At 43.3% G+C, this 16,912-nt stretch overlaps 1 long non-coding RNA gene across 1 annotated transcript in view; it reads right to left on the reverse strand.

Moving 5' to 3' along the window:
• Positions 1–631: 631 nt before the first annotated feature.
• LOC117889002 overlaps positions 632–16,912 on the reverse strand; it is a 52,112-nt gene continuing 35,831 nt past the window's right edge. Inside the window, exons 3-4 of the long non-coding RNA XR_004648391.1 lie at positions 2,812–2,899; positions 632–1,514 (exon numbers count right to left, since the gene is read on the reverse strand). This is a non-coding gene — a long non-coding RNA (uncharacterized LOC117889002). The remainder of the gene's footprint in view (positions 1,515–2,811; positions 2,900–16,912) is intronic.

Raw genomic sequence — 16,912 nt, forward strand, 5'->3', positions numbered from 1 at the left:
AAGAGGAGGATAGCCATGTCTGTCCAGGCGCCCCTGATTGACCTCTCTGAGATCTGCCAGGAGCACCTAGGAGACGTACAACGGCTATCAGTCCTACTGCACCATCTGCCGTGAAGGCAAGGAGCTGCTGCTGTGTATCACTGCAGTACCGCATCTGCCAGCAGCACCCAGGAGATGTACGGTGACGGTGAGTTGAGCGGGCTCCATGCTTGCCATGGTATGGTGTCTGCACAGGTAACCCAGGAAAAAAGGCACAAAATGATTGTCTGCCATTGCTTTCATGGAGGGAGGGGGACCTGACGACATGTACCCAAAATCACCCGCGACAATGTTTTTGCCCCATCAGGCATTGGGAGCTTAACCCAGAATTCCAATGGGCAGCAGAGACTGCGGGGACTGTGGGATAGCTACCCACAGTGCACCGCTCCGTAGGTCGATGCTAGCCATGGTAGTGAGGATGCACTCCGCTGACTTAATGCGCTTAGTGTGGACATACGTAATCGACTGTATAAAATCAGTTTCTAAATATCGACTTCTATAAAATTGATTTAATTTCATAGTGTAGACATACCCAAAGATTGTAAAACATTTCAGGGCGGGGAGGGACTCTGTGAGTGTTTACACAACACCTAACAAAATGGCACCCCAGTCCTGACTGGGCCCTACTGAAGCATAAATATTAAAAAAAAAGTCAGTTATTCACATGAGAAGCTATTGTTTAAAAGGGATCGACACTAGTTCAAGAGATGCATAATCATAGAATAGGTTATCAGTTATGTCAGTAATGTAGGGATCTTTAGAAGAGCCGTGATGCAGAGGGGTGTCATTCCCCATTTCTGCACAGTAAAAAGACTTGAATCATTTCCTTTGAGGAAAGCATCTATATTCAGAAGAGCACTTAAGCATACGGTTAAGTCACATTGAAGATAATGGGACTTAAGCACAAGCAAGTTGAGCATGTGCTTAAATGCTTTCCTGAACTGGGAGATTGGGTTAGGGGCTGAAATATGTATAATTTCTTTTTTTTTTATAAAGTATCTAGATGTTTTGAGGAGAATGAGAAAACTGTCAGATACATGCCTGTGAGAGCATTTGGATCAGTACCTTTCTAGACAGGGGCAGTATTCAGAGTTGAAAGAGATCTACTAACTGACAAGGTTAATGGCATGTAATATATTTAATACGAGGTAGCTGATTAGCTGTGAGGGGGGTTCTCCAACTTGGTTAATTGTAAAGGTGGTTAACTGTGTTGTAAATAAGGCTGTGAGCCATGGCTTTTCCTCTCAGAATAAATGTAGTGATAAATTGCTTACATTTGGATTTGGGAGGCTGGAGGAAGTGGCATTCTGCCAGTGCTTTAAGAAGCTTACTTTTCTTATTGATCCTAATATATAAACTATCCCGACGACTTTGGATTGTGTAGGTGAATAACATGGGAAATGCAGCATCAGCTACAGGAGATTACTTTGTCTCTTTAATAAAGATGCAGATACAAGCATGTGTTCAACTGCAGGCTGAAAAACAAATTAAAACTATAATCAATTACATTGAATGTAGAAGATTACGGATGCAAGAGAGTGAGATAATTGCACTGTCAGATGGCATGGAGGGTTTACCACCTGTCATTTGTTTTTAACAATTGGACCCAATAATTCTCCGTATGGACAACAAAAAAGATGCTCAGAGCACATGCCCTTTGGTTCTGAGCTGAGAAATGAAGCTTGTTCATGACCATTCAAATTACAATTGAATCATTTACTAGATAATCAGAAAGTGCTTCTAACCTATTGCAGCTGAAAGCAGTTGCATTGTTAAGGATCCTACTAATTATATTTAACTATCTTCTGTAAGAAATCTGTGCAGAATGTACCAAAAGGTGTTTGGCGCAGGCTGTAAGGGCTATTGGCTGCAGACAGTGCCATGTGTCAGTAAATAGAGTTGTGGGAAAGAGCTAATTTTCACTTTTCAAGTATTCACTGAGATTTTTCTAGTGAAAAATTTGATCCAGGCTCAAATGTGAGCCTCTTCCACTACTGATGATAGCTTTACAGGGCAAAACTGCATGCTCATGCCTGGGCATATTTCACTTTTTTGTGATTTTTTTTTTAAACAGCCTTTTAAGACTTCTTTAATCTGTTAGTGAAATTTGATCCTTTAGTCTCTTTGGCTTCTAAAATCTCCCAAGCTTTCACCTCTGCCCTCCAAAAGTTACCTGAAGATACCTGTATTGCAGTCTGAAGAATTTAGTTTTACTGGCCAACTCCAGCCATTTGTGAGGAGTTCTATGAGGCTTTTTGTGAATGATGCTGTCACACAATAAATAAGGGCCAGGACCTGCAAACACTTGCTATGAGGCACAGTGCTTGGTCCTGGGCCTACTCACTGTAGTGAGCAATGTACCTGGTAGCAGGTGTTTGCCATGGCATTGCATTGTATTCTATTGTATTACAATGACACCTGAAATTAGGATAGCTAAAGTAAAATACTTTGTGCTTTTCAGGGAAGGTGAGTTATTCCTTTCTCTTGGAACCAAGCAGAGGTGAGAAGAGATAATATGAAACATACCTTTACCAAATTTCTGTTGAAGACTTTTTCATTACCTAGTAACATCACCCATCAATATGGTGGACAAACTACTGCTCTGATCTATACAACCACCAGACAAATGGAGATCCTAGTGTCTTAGACAGCCCAGATTCAACAGAGGAGGATGACTTTCCAATACTACATGAAAATGAAATCACTCAAGAACGGAAAGGCTACAGCTGAACTGATGACATTCAGAGGAAAAATAGTAATAGATGTACTCACCAAGATCTGCAACAAGATCTGGCAGACTGGTGAGTGGCCCTCCACGTGGACACAGTCACTAATCATCACTCTGGCAAAGAAAGGCAACCTGCAATTGTGTCAAAATTACCAGACCATAAGCTTAATTAGCCATCCCAGCAAAGTGATGTTGAAAGTCATATTGAACAGACTGAAGCCGCAAATGGAAAATATCATTGCTGAAGAACAGGCTGGCTTTCGTGCTGGAAAAAGTACCACAGAATAGATTTTCAACCTTTGTGTTCTATGTGAGAAGTACTTATAATACCAGCAGCACATCTACCACGTCTTTGTTGACTTCAAGAAGGCGTTTGACAGAGTATGGCATGAAGCTCTCTGGGCAACCATGAAGAAGTACAATATTGGTCGTAAACTTATTCTTACCATTAAACAACTGTATGCCAAGGCCAGCAGTGCAGTTCTTGTCAATATCACAATAGAGAGTGGTTTCGCACCACTGCTGGAGTCGGGCAAGGCTGCCTTCTTTTGCCCACACTGTTCAACATCTACTTGGAGCACATAATCATAACCCTCTGTGTAGACAGTGCAATGTCAGAGCTTCTCTCACCAACATAGCTACCACCTCTTGTAAAGGTGGAGTTTTTAAGCTCATGGGAGAGCTCTCTCTCATCAGCTTAGATCAGAAGTGGGCAAACTACGGCCCACAGGACCATCCTGCCCAGCCCCTGAGCTCCTGGCCTGGGAGGCTGGCCCCCAGCCCCTCCCCTGCTGTCCCCGCTCTCCCACAGCCTCAGCTCGCCCCGCTGCCGGCGCAATGCTCTGGGCGGCGGGGCTGTGAGTTCCTGGAGCAACGCAGCTGCAGAGCTGGGCCTGACCCGGTGCTCTGAGCTGCATGGTGGTGGCAGTGGCAGCGTGGCCTGGCTCCAGCTGGGCGGCACGGCTGTAGTGCCAACAGCCACCGGTGCTCCGAGTAAGGGGGCAGGGAGTGGGGGGGTTGGATAGAGGGCAGGGGAGTTCAGCGTGGTGGTCAGGGGGAAGAGGCGGGGGTGGATCGGGTCGGGGGGAGAACGGGGGGGCAGTCAAGAAGGAGGGGTGTTGGATGGGGCACCTGGGGGCAGTCAGGGGACAGGGAGTGGGGGGTGTGTGGATGGGGCAGGGGTTCCGGGGGCAGTCAGGGAGAAGGGGTGGTTGGATGGGGCAAGGGTCCTGGAGGGGGCATCAGGAATGAGAGGAGGGGTTGGATGGGGTGCGTGGGGCAGTCAGGTGCAGGGGTCCGGGGGCGGTCAAGGGAAAGGGAGCGGGGTAGGGGTGGATGGGGCAGGCGTTTTGGGGGGTGGGGGGGACATCAGGGAACAGGAGGGGTTGGATGGGGCAGGAGTCCCGAGGCGGGGCAGATGGGGGGGGGGGCCGGGCCACAATCCCCTCCCCTAACCGGCCCTCCATACAATTTCCAAAACCCGATGCGGCCCTCAGGCCAAAAAGTTTGCCCACCCCTGGCTTAGAGCATCTTCACCAGAAGTGCTACAGTGGCACAGCTGCATCGGTGCAGCTGTGCCGATGCAAGTTTCTGGTGTAGACCTGCCCTAAGTCTCTCCTGTTCTCTCCCTGTGGCACATAGTTTAGTCTCATGAGGATTGAAATGCTTTTGTGTGAAGCTATTGTGTTTAATATAGGGCTATCCAGGTGAAAATTAACAGCTTCTGATATATAGGTCAGAGATGATCTAATGATCTAGCCTTATATTCTATGAAACTATGAAAAGCATTTCTTCCTTTTTCTGCATGACCTGAATTCACTCTTCCTGTTAGGCAGGTTTAAGTGGTGAGTGTCATTTTGAGTTATCTTTTAATCTTTCATCAATGATTGAAATGTTGCAGGATGACGACCAAAACACATTCAAGAGTTCAAAACTGTATGGAATGATATGTAGTGGTTAGAACAGGAGGCCAGACATTAGGACAACTGGATTCTATTTTTGGTTTTGCCATTTACTCATTGAGCTTCACTGGGTAAATCATTTTGTCTATCTATTCCTCAGTTTGCCCATTTTCATACTGTGTGTAATAATATTTACTTACCTGAGAGGGGTGTTTTGAAAAACCAAATAATATTTGGTAAAATGCTTTAATAGCTTCATATAAAAATGCTAAATAAATGCAAGGGTGTGTCTACACAGCCAAAGTTGTGCAGTGGCTAACCTGCCTGAGCTCCTTTGAATCCAGGTAGTCTAGGTAGCAATAACAGTTAAGTCAGTGCAGCATGGGCTTCGGAGCAGACTAGCAAGCCAAGTAAGTACCCAGGATCAGTGTCAGACTTGTACTATCCATTGCTGAAACCCACACTGTGCTATCTTCATTGCTACTGTTACCTGAGCTAGCTGTACTCAAGCCAGCTCTGATAAGCTAGTCTGTGCACAGCTTTTGCTATGTAAACATAAATCTAAAGTTTGAAACAGTACTACATTACAGCATGCTAGGGAACTGTTAGTGTGCACCTCTTAAGGTCTACACAGGCCAGTCAGTGCTCTTTAGAATTCACACCCCTGTAGTGTACATTGCCACAGTCCTAAGACATACCAATTTCCCAAAGACATGCCCTCAGTAAAGAGGTCTAGTGGCTGATGACTAACAAACAGAATTAAACAATGTATTTCCCTGCCTGACTTCATGTTTCGTGGTTAGAGCCAGAATTCTTGGTTTATGTTTCCACCTCTGCCATATAGTTGCTGTGTGAACTAGGCTTAACTTCTCAGCTTTACTTCACACACATATAAAATGAGTATAATAATACCCATAGTGAGTTGTCATGAAGTTTAAAGCCAGAAGGGGCCAACAGATCATCTAATCTGACCTCCTTTATGGCGTAGGCCACTAACACCACCCAGCACCCACACCAAAGTATTACAAGCCACAGGAGACTAGACTATTATGTGCTACAGGCAGAGAATAGGAGGGACCAAGATGCACCAATGCCCAAGGCCCCTGCAATGGCAGGGAAGTGATTAAGGGAGATATACCCAGATAACCCTGGCATATGACCTACAACCACATGCTGCAGAAGAAGGCAAAACAAAAACCCATGGTCACTGCCAATCTGGCCTGCTGGAAAATTCCTTCCTAACCCCACGTACGGCAATCAGCTAGACCCTGAGAATCTGAGCAAGAACCGGCTAGATAAGCCTTTGAGAGAGAGAATGCCCGGTGCCAACTCAGAGCAATGTCTATCCCAGTCCAATGTCCCATCTCCAGCCACAGCTATCCCTGATTCCTGCAGATGACGGGTTGAAACCCTGAAGCATGAGTGTTTATGAACCTAAGACATAAACCAAAAGTGAGCCCCAGGGCTGCTGAGCCCTGCCCCCTACCGTCAGAAGCAAGGTTTCTCTCCTCCTCTGTCGCTTCCAACTGATAAGCCCGCAGCTTGTAGCAGAAATTCTTATGATTAGACCCTAAGTGCATGACCTTGTACTTTGTACTATTGAATTTCATCCCATTTTTGTCACTACAGTCTTCAAGGGCATCCAGATCTCCCTGTGTAATATTCCGATCCTCCTCTGGATTGACAATGCCTCTGGGCCTCAATCTGGGCCTGTATTTCTCTGTCTCTTAACTCCAAGGCTCTTTTGTGGGCAGCTTCCTCCCTGGCTGCCTCTGCTTCTTTGAGTTTCAATTGAAACACACGGTCCTTTGCCTTCTCTTCTGCTTCCAGTCTGGCCAGCTCTAATTAGTAGCTGCCTCACTGGTAGTCATTTTTCTGCTCTCTTGTGCTGGGCCACACCCCTCTGCTGTTCACTGAAACTGGGATGCACTCAGCTCAGGGGCTTCTTAGTTAACAGAGACTTTCCCAGCATCCAGTGTTTAGCCTTTCTGGACAATTTGCAACCTATACAACTCTAGCTTCTTCTGATTGTCATTCTTACTTATTTTGCTTATCTTTCTGTCCCTACTTCCCTTACCCGAAATAAGCAAACAGAAAATAACAAACCAGTAACCACTTTGTCTGTTCTCCAGCCACCACACCCAAAACTCACTTAAAATCATTACCAGTATCTCAGAGCAATCAGCTGTGCACAGATCCTGCCGACTATGCCACTATGATGGGTTGGATCACAGAAACCACCTTGGGACTGCCAACTGATGTGCTGAGACTACCTCTAAGCCCATTTTCCCTGGCAGCTTGGGACTTCAGTGCCCTGCCTGGTTTGAGCCAGACATGCTAGCCTACTACAAACTCAAAACCAGGTCTGAACAATGTCCCCCAAAAGCTGCAGGTTTAACTGAAAACAGCATAAGAAGTGTTCCTGTTTCCAACACTTAGATGCCCAGCTCCCAATGTGGTCCAAACCCCAAATAAATCCATTTCCCCTTGTATAAAGCTTATGCAGGATAAACTCATAAATTGTTCGCCCTCTAGAACACTGATAGAGAGATATGCACAGCTGTTTGCCCCCCCCCCCCAGGTATTAATACATACTTTGGGTTAATTAATAAGTAAAAAGTGATTTTATTAAATCCAAAAAGTAGGATTTAAGTGGTTCCAAATAATAACAGACAGAACAAAGTGAATTACCAAGCAAAATAAAATAAAACATGCAAGTCTAAACCTAATACAGTAAGAAAGTAATTACAGATGAAATCTCACCCTGAGAGATGTTCCAGTAAGTTTCTTTTACAGACTATCCTCCTTCTAGTCATACGGTACTACCCCCAAGTAGTTAGATGTATTAAAAATCCTTGCTACTGGACTAGCAATCTCATGTCATGTGCCAGTTCTCTCAGTTTTCTGAGATGGAAATTATCCAGTCCCCTTGATTTGAGCACATTAAGCTCTTTATGTTTTTCTTCCACCATCAGCCACACTGCCTTCATGCACATCATCCATATTAACACTGTTACTGAAAACTGCAGCAAAGTGTTCTTTTAGTTTTGGGAGCTATACCTAGATGATCTTTAATCTCATTCCCAAGTACACTGTACTGCACTTTACTGTTGGGAAGTTTACTTAAGTAATATTTATCAAGCTCTAAACCTGAGAATTAGTCCCTGATCTTGTTCTGGCTGCACACAGAGAGTAACAAAAGTTATTATACTGTATATATTCATAGGCTGTTAAATCAGTATGCTGCTGAACAAATTTTGGGCCAAATTCTGCTCTGAGCAACACAGGAGTAAATTCCAAATTAACACATTTCACTGTGCAATAAATTTAACCCTCTCTCATGAACTGATTGTTTTGGAGATTAATATTTAATACCATTGGATAGCTGAGATCCTATTCTTTCAGATGTTGCAAAGTATTTTTTTTTTACTAGCAGCAGCAGTTCTTTACATCTTTGCCACTAAAATATATCTGACTATAAGAAGAAAAACAAAAGCAAAGATGGTGATGTTAACATCAGCTCTCTACTGTCTGATCCATGGGCTAAAAAGAAATGGTAGGAAGGCACACTCCCTAGAAATCAGTGGCATCCGATCAATGTATGCAAGACATTCATTGCATGCCCAACCAACTGTATGTTGTCCAACTGATGGCCCGTGGGCTGCATGTGGCCCATAGGACAATTCCTTCTGATCCTCAAGGAGGATGCTATTTTGTAGAAGAACATGGAGTCTTCTATACAGCATGATCTCCTATGAGCAATGTCATGCATGGAGGATATCATTTTGGACTACCTAAGCATAGGCACCAACTTCCTCTCTATCCAGGAGGGGGTGCTCGACCCCCCTCCCTATACCCCAGGCTTTGCCCCCACTCCACCCCTTCCCTCAAGACACCAACCCCCCTCTTCCCACTCTCACTCCACCCCTTCCCCTAAGGCCGCACCCCTGTCCCACCTCTTCCATGCCTCTTTCTGCCCCCTCCCCTGAGCATGTCCCGTCCCCTCTCCTCCCGCTCCCTCTCAGTGCTTCCTGCACGGCGCGGAACAGCTGATCCATGGTGGGTAGGAAGTGCTGGGAGGGAGGGGGAGAAGTTGATCAATGGGACTGCCAGCAGGGAGGGGAAGTGCTAGGGGGAGGAAGGGAGCTGGTTGCCGGTGGGTGCTAACACCTGCTAACTTTTTTAGCACTCACGGAGTTAGTGCCTATGTACCTAAGGCATGCTGGTGTTTCACAGCACATCAGAATTTAAATCTGTCACTCTGTCTAGCAATGCTTTTTTTATTTTTATTTTTTTTTAGTTCAGTATAGAAAATGCCAAGTTCTGGACTTCACACAACTTCCTGTCCCTGAAAGAACTCACTTTCCTAAATTACTAAATCACTTTTGTCTAATAATAATTCTTATTTTTCCCAATCACATTTAAGTTAATTATCACAGGAAACTATCGAGGTTAATCAATGAGGAGAGATATTAGACCTTCTTATAGGAATACAGGCTCACATGTGAACTGTGGTTTTAAACTGAGTTTGGATTTTAGCACAAGTGATAGGTCCAAAACATGTGACCAAAAAGAATGAACTCATGAGAAAGAAAAGTTTGTTTGTGTTAAATTTCCAGTGACCTGGAAATACCAGTGTTATCTTATTTAAAGTTTGCACAAAGCAATAAAAATAAATAAAACATGGTTAATTGGGCATCTGGTCAGTAAATAAATGCTTAAAAATACTTAGACCAGAAATTGAGGGGTAAAATACGACAAAGTGAGAAGGGGAATAACCTTGAAAAGAGTAGAGTGCAGCCCTAAGCTGCATCAGCTAAGGTCTGAAAACCAGCAGAGTGACATCAATTGTTTGTTACAGTGTAGGGCAGTGGTTCTAGGGTGACCAGACAGGTAGCCCTGCCCCCTACCATCAGAAGCAAGTGCTTGACCACAGCTATTTGTTTTCTCCCCTAAGCCATGATTTAGCCCTTAATGACTAGACAATAGAAATCATAGAATCTTTCCTTACTTAAGGAACTGTGCTCCCAGTTGTTATGAATAATACCTTACAAAGGGGTTATATATTCCTTAATTAACAGAATAAGCTCACCATGTTTATTATGCTTTCTCTTTAAATGGTGAAACCTGATGTTGACAGCAGATGTGTAAGATTATCCCAAAAATCTCCTAGCTTCTTCTTGATCAGCTATTTTTCTCATTTTTGTTTTGTGAAAGAAAATGTAGAATCCAATGAAGTAAAAATCTTAAGTGGATCCACATGTTCCATAGAATCTCTATGGATAGAAATTTCATGCTCTAATAAGAATATAACATTAGGGATCTATTATAGACCACCTGACCAGGATGGTGATAGTGATGATGAAATGCTAAGGGAAATTAGAGAGGCTATCAAAATTAAGAACCCAATAATAGAGGGGGATTTCAATTATCCCCATATTGACTGGGAACATTTCACTTCAGGACGAAATGCAGAGATAAAATTTCTCGATACTTTAAATGACTGCTTCATGGAGCAGCTGGTACGGGAACCCACAAGGGGAGAAGCAACTCTAGATTTAGTCCTGAGTGGAGTGCAGGAGCTGGTCCAAGAGGTAACTATAACAGGACTGCTTGGAAATAGTGACCATAATACAATAGAATTCAACATCCCTGTGGTGGGAAGAACATCTCAACAGCCCAACACTGTGGCATTTAATTTCAAAAGGGGGAACTACACAAAAATGAGGGGGTTAGTTAAACAGAAGTTAAAAAGTACAGTGACTAAAGTGAAATCTCTGCAAGCTGCATGGGCACTTTTTAAAGACACCATAATAGAGGCCCAACTTCAATGTATACCCCAAATTAAGAAACACAGTAAAAGAACTAAAAAAGAGCCACCGTGGCTTAACAACCATGTAAAAGAAGCAGTGAGAGATAAAAAGACTTCCTTTAAAAAGTGGAAGTCAAATCCTAGTGAGGCAAATAGAAAGGAGCATAAACACTGCCAAATTAAGTGCAAGAATGTAATAAGAAAAACCAAAGAGGAGTTTTTGGCTAGCCGTTCTTCAAACTCCTCTTTGGTTTTTCTTATTACATTCTTGCACTTAATTTGGCAGTGTTTATGCTCCTTTCTATTTGCCGGCTGAGGATGTTAGGGAGATTCCCAAATCTGAGGAACTGTCACAGATTGAAGTGTTACTAGAGGAGGTTTTGGAATTAACTGATAAACTTAACATTAACAAGTCACCGGGACCAGATGGCATTCACCCAAGAGTTCTGAAAGAACTCAAATGTGAAGTTGCAGAACTATTAACTAAGGTTTGTAACCTGTCCTTTAAATCAGCTTCTGTACCCAATGACTGGAAGTTAGCTAATGTAACGCCAATATTTAAAAAAGGCTCTAGAGGTGATCCCGGCAATTACAGACCGGTAAGTCTAACGTCAGTACCGGGCAAATTAGTCGAAACAATAGTTAAGAATAAAATTGTCAGGCACATAGAAAAACATAAACTGTTGAGCAATAGTCAACATGGTTTCTGTAAAGGGAAATCATGTCCTACTAATCTATTAGAGTTCTTTGAAGGGGTCAACAAACATGTGGACAAGGGGGATCCAGTGGACATAGTGTACTTAGATTTCCAGAAAGCCTTTGACAAGGTCCCTCACCAAAGGCTCTTACGTAAATTAAGTTGTCATGGGATAAAAGGGAAGGTCCTTTCATGGATTGAGAACTGGTTAAAAGACCAGGAACAAAGGGTAGGAATTAATGGTAAATTCTCAGAATGGAGAGGGGTAACTAGTGGTGTTCCCCAAGGGTCAGTCCTCGGACCAATCCTATTCAGCTTATTTATAAATGATCTGGAGAAAGGGGTAAACAGTGAGGTGACAAAGTTTGCAGATGATACTAAACTGCTCAAGATAGTTAAGACCAAAGCAGACTGTGATGAACTTCAAAAAGATCTCACAAAACTAAGTGATTGGGCAACAAAATGGCAAATAAAATTTAATGTGGATAAATGTAAAGTAATGCACATTGGAAAAAATAACCCCAACTATACATACAATACGATGGGGGCTAATTTAGCTACAAGAAGTCAGGAAAAAGATCTTGGAGTCATCGTGGATAGTTCTCTGAAGATGTCCATGCAGTGTGCAGAGGCAGTCAAAAAAGCAAACAGGATGTTAGGGATCATTAAAAAGGGGATAGAGAATAAGACTGAGAATATATTATTGTCCTTATATAAATTGATGGTACACCCACATCTCGAATATTGTGCACAGATGTGGTCTCCTCATCTAAAAAAAAAATATACTGGCACTAGAAAAGGTTCAGAAAAGGGCAACTAAAATGATTAGGGGTTTGGAACAGGTCCCATATGAGGAGAGATTAAAGAGGCTAGGACTCTTCAGCTTGGAAAAGAGGAGACTAAGGGGGGATATGATAGAGGTATATAAAATCATGAGTGATGTGGAGAAAGTGGATAAGGAAAAGTTATTTACTTATTCCCATAATACAAGAACTAGGGGTCACCAAATGAAATTAATAGGCAGCAGGTTTAAAACAAATACAAGGAAGTTCTTCTTCACACAGCGCACAGTCAACTTGTGGAACTCCTTACCTGAGGAGGTTGTGAAGGCTAGGACTATAACAGCGTTTAAAAGAGAACTGAGTAAATTCATGGTGGTTAAGTCCATTAATGGCTACTAGCCAGGTTGGGTAAGGAATAGTGTCCCTAGCCTCTGTTTGTCAGAGAATGGAGATGGATGGCAGGAGAGAGATCACTTGATCATTGCCTGTTGGTACACTCCCTCTGGGGCACCTGGCATTGGCCACTGTCGGTAGACAGAATACTGGGCTAGATGGACCTTTGTTCTGACCTGGTATGGCCGTTCTTATGTGATTATTATTTTGGAATGTTAGTCCTTGCATGAATGATTTGGGAGCATTCTACCTCGTTGTTTCTTATCCCCTGTTCATAACATCAGAGTGGTTCTATCAGAGAGTTTGTAAACATTAGAAATCACCAGCAAATATAAGTTTGAATTTCACAAACAAAGGAAGTTCCTGTTGTGTTAATAATAATAATAGAGTACAGAGGTATAGTTAGGAAGAAAAGTAGTGAGTGAGTAAGAGAGATTAATTCAAATTGCACAAGCAACACTGCAGGAAAGTTTATTAAGCAGAATAACCAGTTTTCATAAAACTCCACCCCTACAACCCTCAGCACAGACAGTAAATAAGCAGTAATATACAATAGAATATGTAGTCAATCAATATGCACATGTCTTGGGTGTGGCTTAACATACCCAAGAGGTGTATCATTAACTTATGCACACCCAACCTTGCATTTGTTACTGCCCTTGTAAGATGGTATCTTGACAAAAACAATATCGGTAGATGTAGTTACATTTCTATGAAGTACAAATCCACCAAACAAAACAATGGTAGTCTGGTGTTTGTTTTTGATACAACTATAGACTTGTTTTAGCTTCAGATCTCCTAGTGCAACAGATGACAAAACAGTGGAGGACAAAGGTGTCTGTAGCATCTCATATTTTAAAGCTATAGAGCAGGGGTCAGCAACGTTTGGCACATGGCTTGCCAGGGTAAGGACCCTGGCGGGCCAGGCCAGTTTTATTTACCTGCTGACTCGGCAGGTTAGGCCGATCGTGGCCCCCACTGGCCGTGGTTCGCCGTCCCGGGCCAATGGGGGTGGCGAGAAGCCGCGGCCAGCACATCGCTCGCCTGCGCCGCTTCCCGCCGCCCCCATTGGCCCGGGACGGCAAATCGCGGCCAGTGGGGTCCGCGATCGGCCGAACCTGCCACGTCAGCAGGTAAATAAAATTGGCCCAGCTCGCCAGGGTGCTTACCCTGGCGAGCCGCGTGCCAAACGTTGCCGACCCCTGCTATAGAGTCTATAGTTGTATCAGATAAAACTACTACAACATCTATGTGATGTGACTTTTTAATTCCCTAAAATACTTCCTCCCTCTCTATATCCCGCCCCTTTTTGCATCTTCCCTACCATTACTCTATTTTCATCTCCTGGTTTTGATAGCAGTAGGGATTTAAAAGAGAAACTCTTGACCCCAGCCTTGCTTCTGCTGTGTGGTGCTGGTGGAGCTATAAAAAGGGAGTGCCTCTGGCTTCAGCTATGGCAAACAGCTGTGTTATTGTTAAACAGCTGAGTGGAATAAGCTGATAGTAGTAGCTTCTCTTCTGATGCTCCACTACTGCTGATTAGCTAAGAAAAAGGGCAATGCCAGTGCTTCATTTGTAATGAAAGAGGTGCAAGGGCTCAAGCAATTAGGTGCTGGGGCTCAAGCAATTTTTTTACATTCATAATTGATGCAGCAAGCCCGGAGGTGCCAGGGCAATGAACAATCAAGCCAAGAGGTACATGGGCTCAGCCCTGGCACAANGAGGTGCCAGGGCAATGAACAATCAAGCCAAGAGGTACATGGGCTCAGCCCTGGCACAAATGAAGCACTGAAAAAGGGGGTTACCTCAGTGCTAATACCAGTATAGGTATTGTTAATAACAGGATGAAAAATTGCTAGACAGACACACTGTTAGTGATGGGTACTAAATATGGCTAGCATGGTTAAAGCACATTTAGTAATGCATAGCAGCTAGCCATGTGCTGCCCTTGTCAGCAGACAGAGGCTGTGTTTGTTAAACGTCAAGGCAGGCTGAAAAGCTTGGACATCTGAGACAGGGAAAGATGGGGCACAGAGTAATCAGATGTTAGGGTTACTGCTCAGGTTATTGTAGGTCAGTGCTATTGTGGCTTTGTATGGGCAGTTCTGTATGCCTTTGTGATGTATGCATTTTTCATTTTAGTAATTGTACCTTTTAATTGCTATGAAAGCACTTACTGCCAAGGGTAAGCATCTGAACCTCAATGAAAATACACAGATAAATGCATAATTTTAATGGTCTGTGTGCGTGCGCGCATGCCATTGTTTCATCCGAAGGGGAAAAATATCCCCAGAAAGCTGGTCCTAAAAAGTAGGGCATTTTATCCTGCTATCAAGAACAAAAGAAAACAGATTGTTATTACATGAGTTGCACCTTTTCAATGACTGTATTACAAGCCTGAGGCTGTCTCTGGGTGTGGCAACAGGCGGAAGGGGATGTCAGACTGTCGTTCTCTAGTTTCAGGCTGTTAGTTGTTTTACTAGATGATAATGCTTCGGCAGGCTGTTGTGAGTTTTGTCCAGTCAGTTTTATCTCACTTTACCATATATGGAGCAACCCGCTGCTTGCCTCTGGGGGTATCTTTCTGATACTGGGACATAAAGACTGCGAACAGCCTGAGCAATTATTGAAGAATAACACACGATGCTCTGTTCAAGAGAGATCTCTTGAATATTTTTTTCCCCTTTAGCTTGTCTTCCCCATGTTCTGCACTGTTCACTAGTGTTTTTTTGTTTGTTTGTTTGTTTGTTTCTGTTTGTTTTCCCCTTCTCAGTCCCTGTGATCTGTCATCTGAATAGTGTGTGATGAGATGTATCTCAAAGTTCATTTTGCCAAGCATTCAGCCTTTGACCAACAACACACATTCCAGGGAGCTGCAAATAGCCTGGCAGTGTCCGTTTTCACTACCAAATTGCTACATTCCTGACTGGATTGTATTTTTCCCTGTGTTTGATTTTGCCAGGTGAAATAAATGGGTTGTTTAGAAAGGCTGACCTGACTCAGAGAAAAACAAAGGAAAAAAACACATAGTTCAGCAGTTTTTTCTCTACTGATTTTTTTTTCTGTTTACTTCCATTTTCACTCTTTGTTGATCCCTTCTTTTCACTGACCTTTAATAAATTAAATGTTGATTCTACTTTTTCTCTTCTGCCTTTGGCAGCCTCTGCACCAGCTCCCAGATTTTTTAATTTTTTTTAAATTAAACACAAAAGTTAGTCCAAAAGACATCTTTTAGCCTTCTCCTTTCCCCTATTCATATCAGCAAATGCTAGCATATACTTATGCTTTGGGTACAGTAACTTCAGATTCTTAAGAGCAAACTGCAAAGGTGTCTGTGAGATTTTTTTAAGGGGGTGGGGGAAAGCTTGTACTTTTGTTGTTGTTTGTTTGTTTGTTTTTGTACTTTTGCTCCTTTGTGATGTATAAAGAAAGTCTGAATATCTTTATGGTTTCCTTTTGCTCATTTTCTACCTTAAACCTGAGCTACCACTGGGAAGTTGTACCAGTATAATGATGTTCATTAGGGGTATGAGGATTCTTTGTTTGTTTTGTTTTTTCACCACGGTAGTTATGGTAGTAGAAGTCATGGTGTGGATGCAGTTATAACAGTATGAAGCAGCATGGTTAAAGCAATATAACTTTCTAGTGTAGATAAGGCCTTAGCAATATCAGGAACAGGGGTCAGCAACGTTCGGCACGCGGCTCGCCAGGGTAAGCCAGTTTATTTACCTGCTGATGCAGCAGGTTCGGCCGATCGCAGCCCCCACTGGCCGCGGTTCGCCATCCCGGACCAATGGGGGCAGCAGGAAGCCGCGGCCAGCAAATCCCTCGGCCCGCGCCGCTTCCCGCCGCCCCCATTGGCCCAGGACGGTGAATAGCGGCAAGTGGGGGCCGTGATCGGCCGAACCTGCCACGTCAGCAGGTAAATAAACTGGCCCGGCCCACCAGGGTGCTTACCCTGGCGAGCCGCGTGCCGAACGTTGCCGACCCCTTATCAGGAATGTCAAAATTGGTCTTCCCTAGTCCTATCTGGAAGACTACTAGGGGCAAAAGGGATGTTTACTGTGAACTTACACCACCTTAACTGAAGAGTTAAGGACGCTGTATCTTTAACAAAGGGGCTTCATTTATTCAAAATATCCATCTATCATTGAAGTTAAATAGCTGTTAAGACTACCTGGACCAGATCTTTAGGTAGTGTAAATCATCATAGGTTCATTTAAATCAACAGGACTGTGTTAATTTAAACCAGCTAAGGGTCAGACCCAATATGTCTGACTAAAAATCCCTTTCCCCTACTAATAGACTTATCCCTCACTCATAGAATGTTTGTTACATTAGAAATTCAGGTTCTGTCTAGGTCAGAAGACTCTGTCAATATTTCACTGGTTCTCCAATCCTTAGAGAATCAGATTTTAAAAAAATAGTTTCAGGCCACTTTAATCATAAAAGAAGCAAAGATAGCACAAGAATGTTGTCTTTGCTTTACAAGTCACTTTTAAAACCTTAGTATAGTCAAACTTGGGACCTAACATTTCAAAGAATTGTGGTGTCATGGTT

The sequence above is a fragment of the Trachemys scripta genome, chromosome 1 (assembly GCF_013100865.1).
Source record: "Trachemys scripta elegans isolate TJP31775 chromosome 1, CAS_Tse_1.0, whole genome shotgun sequence".
Taxonomy (NCBI): domain Eukaryota; kingdom Metazoa; phylum Chordata; order Testudines; family Emydidae; genus Trachemys; species Trachemys scripta.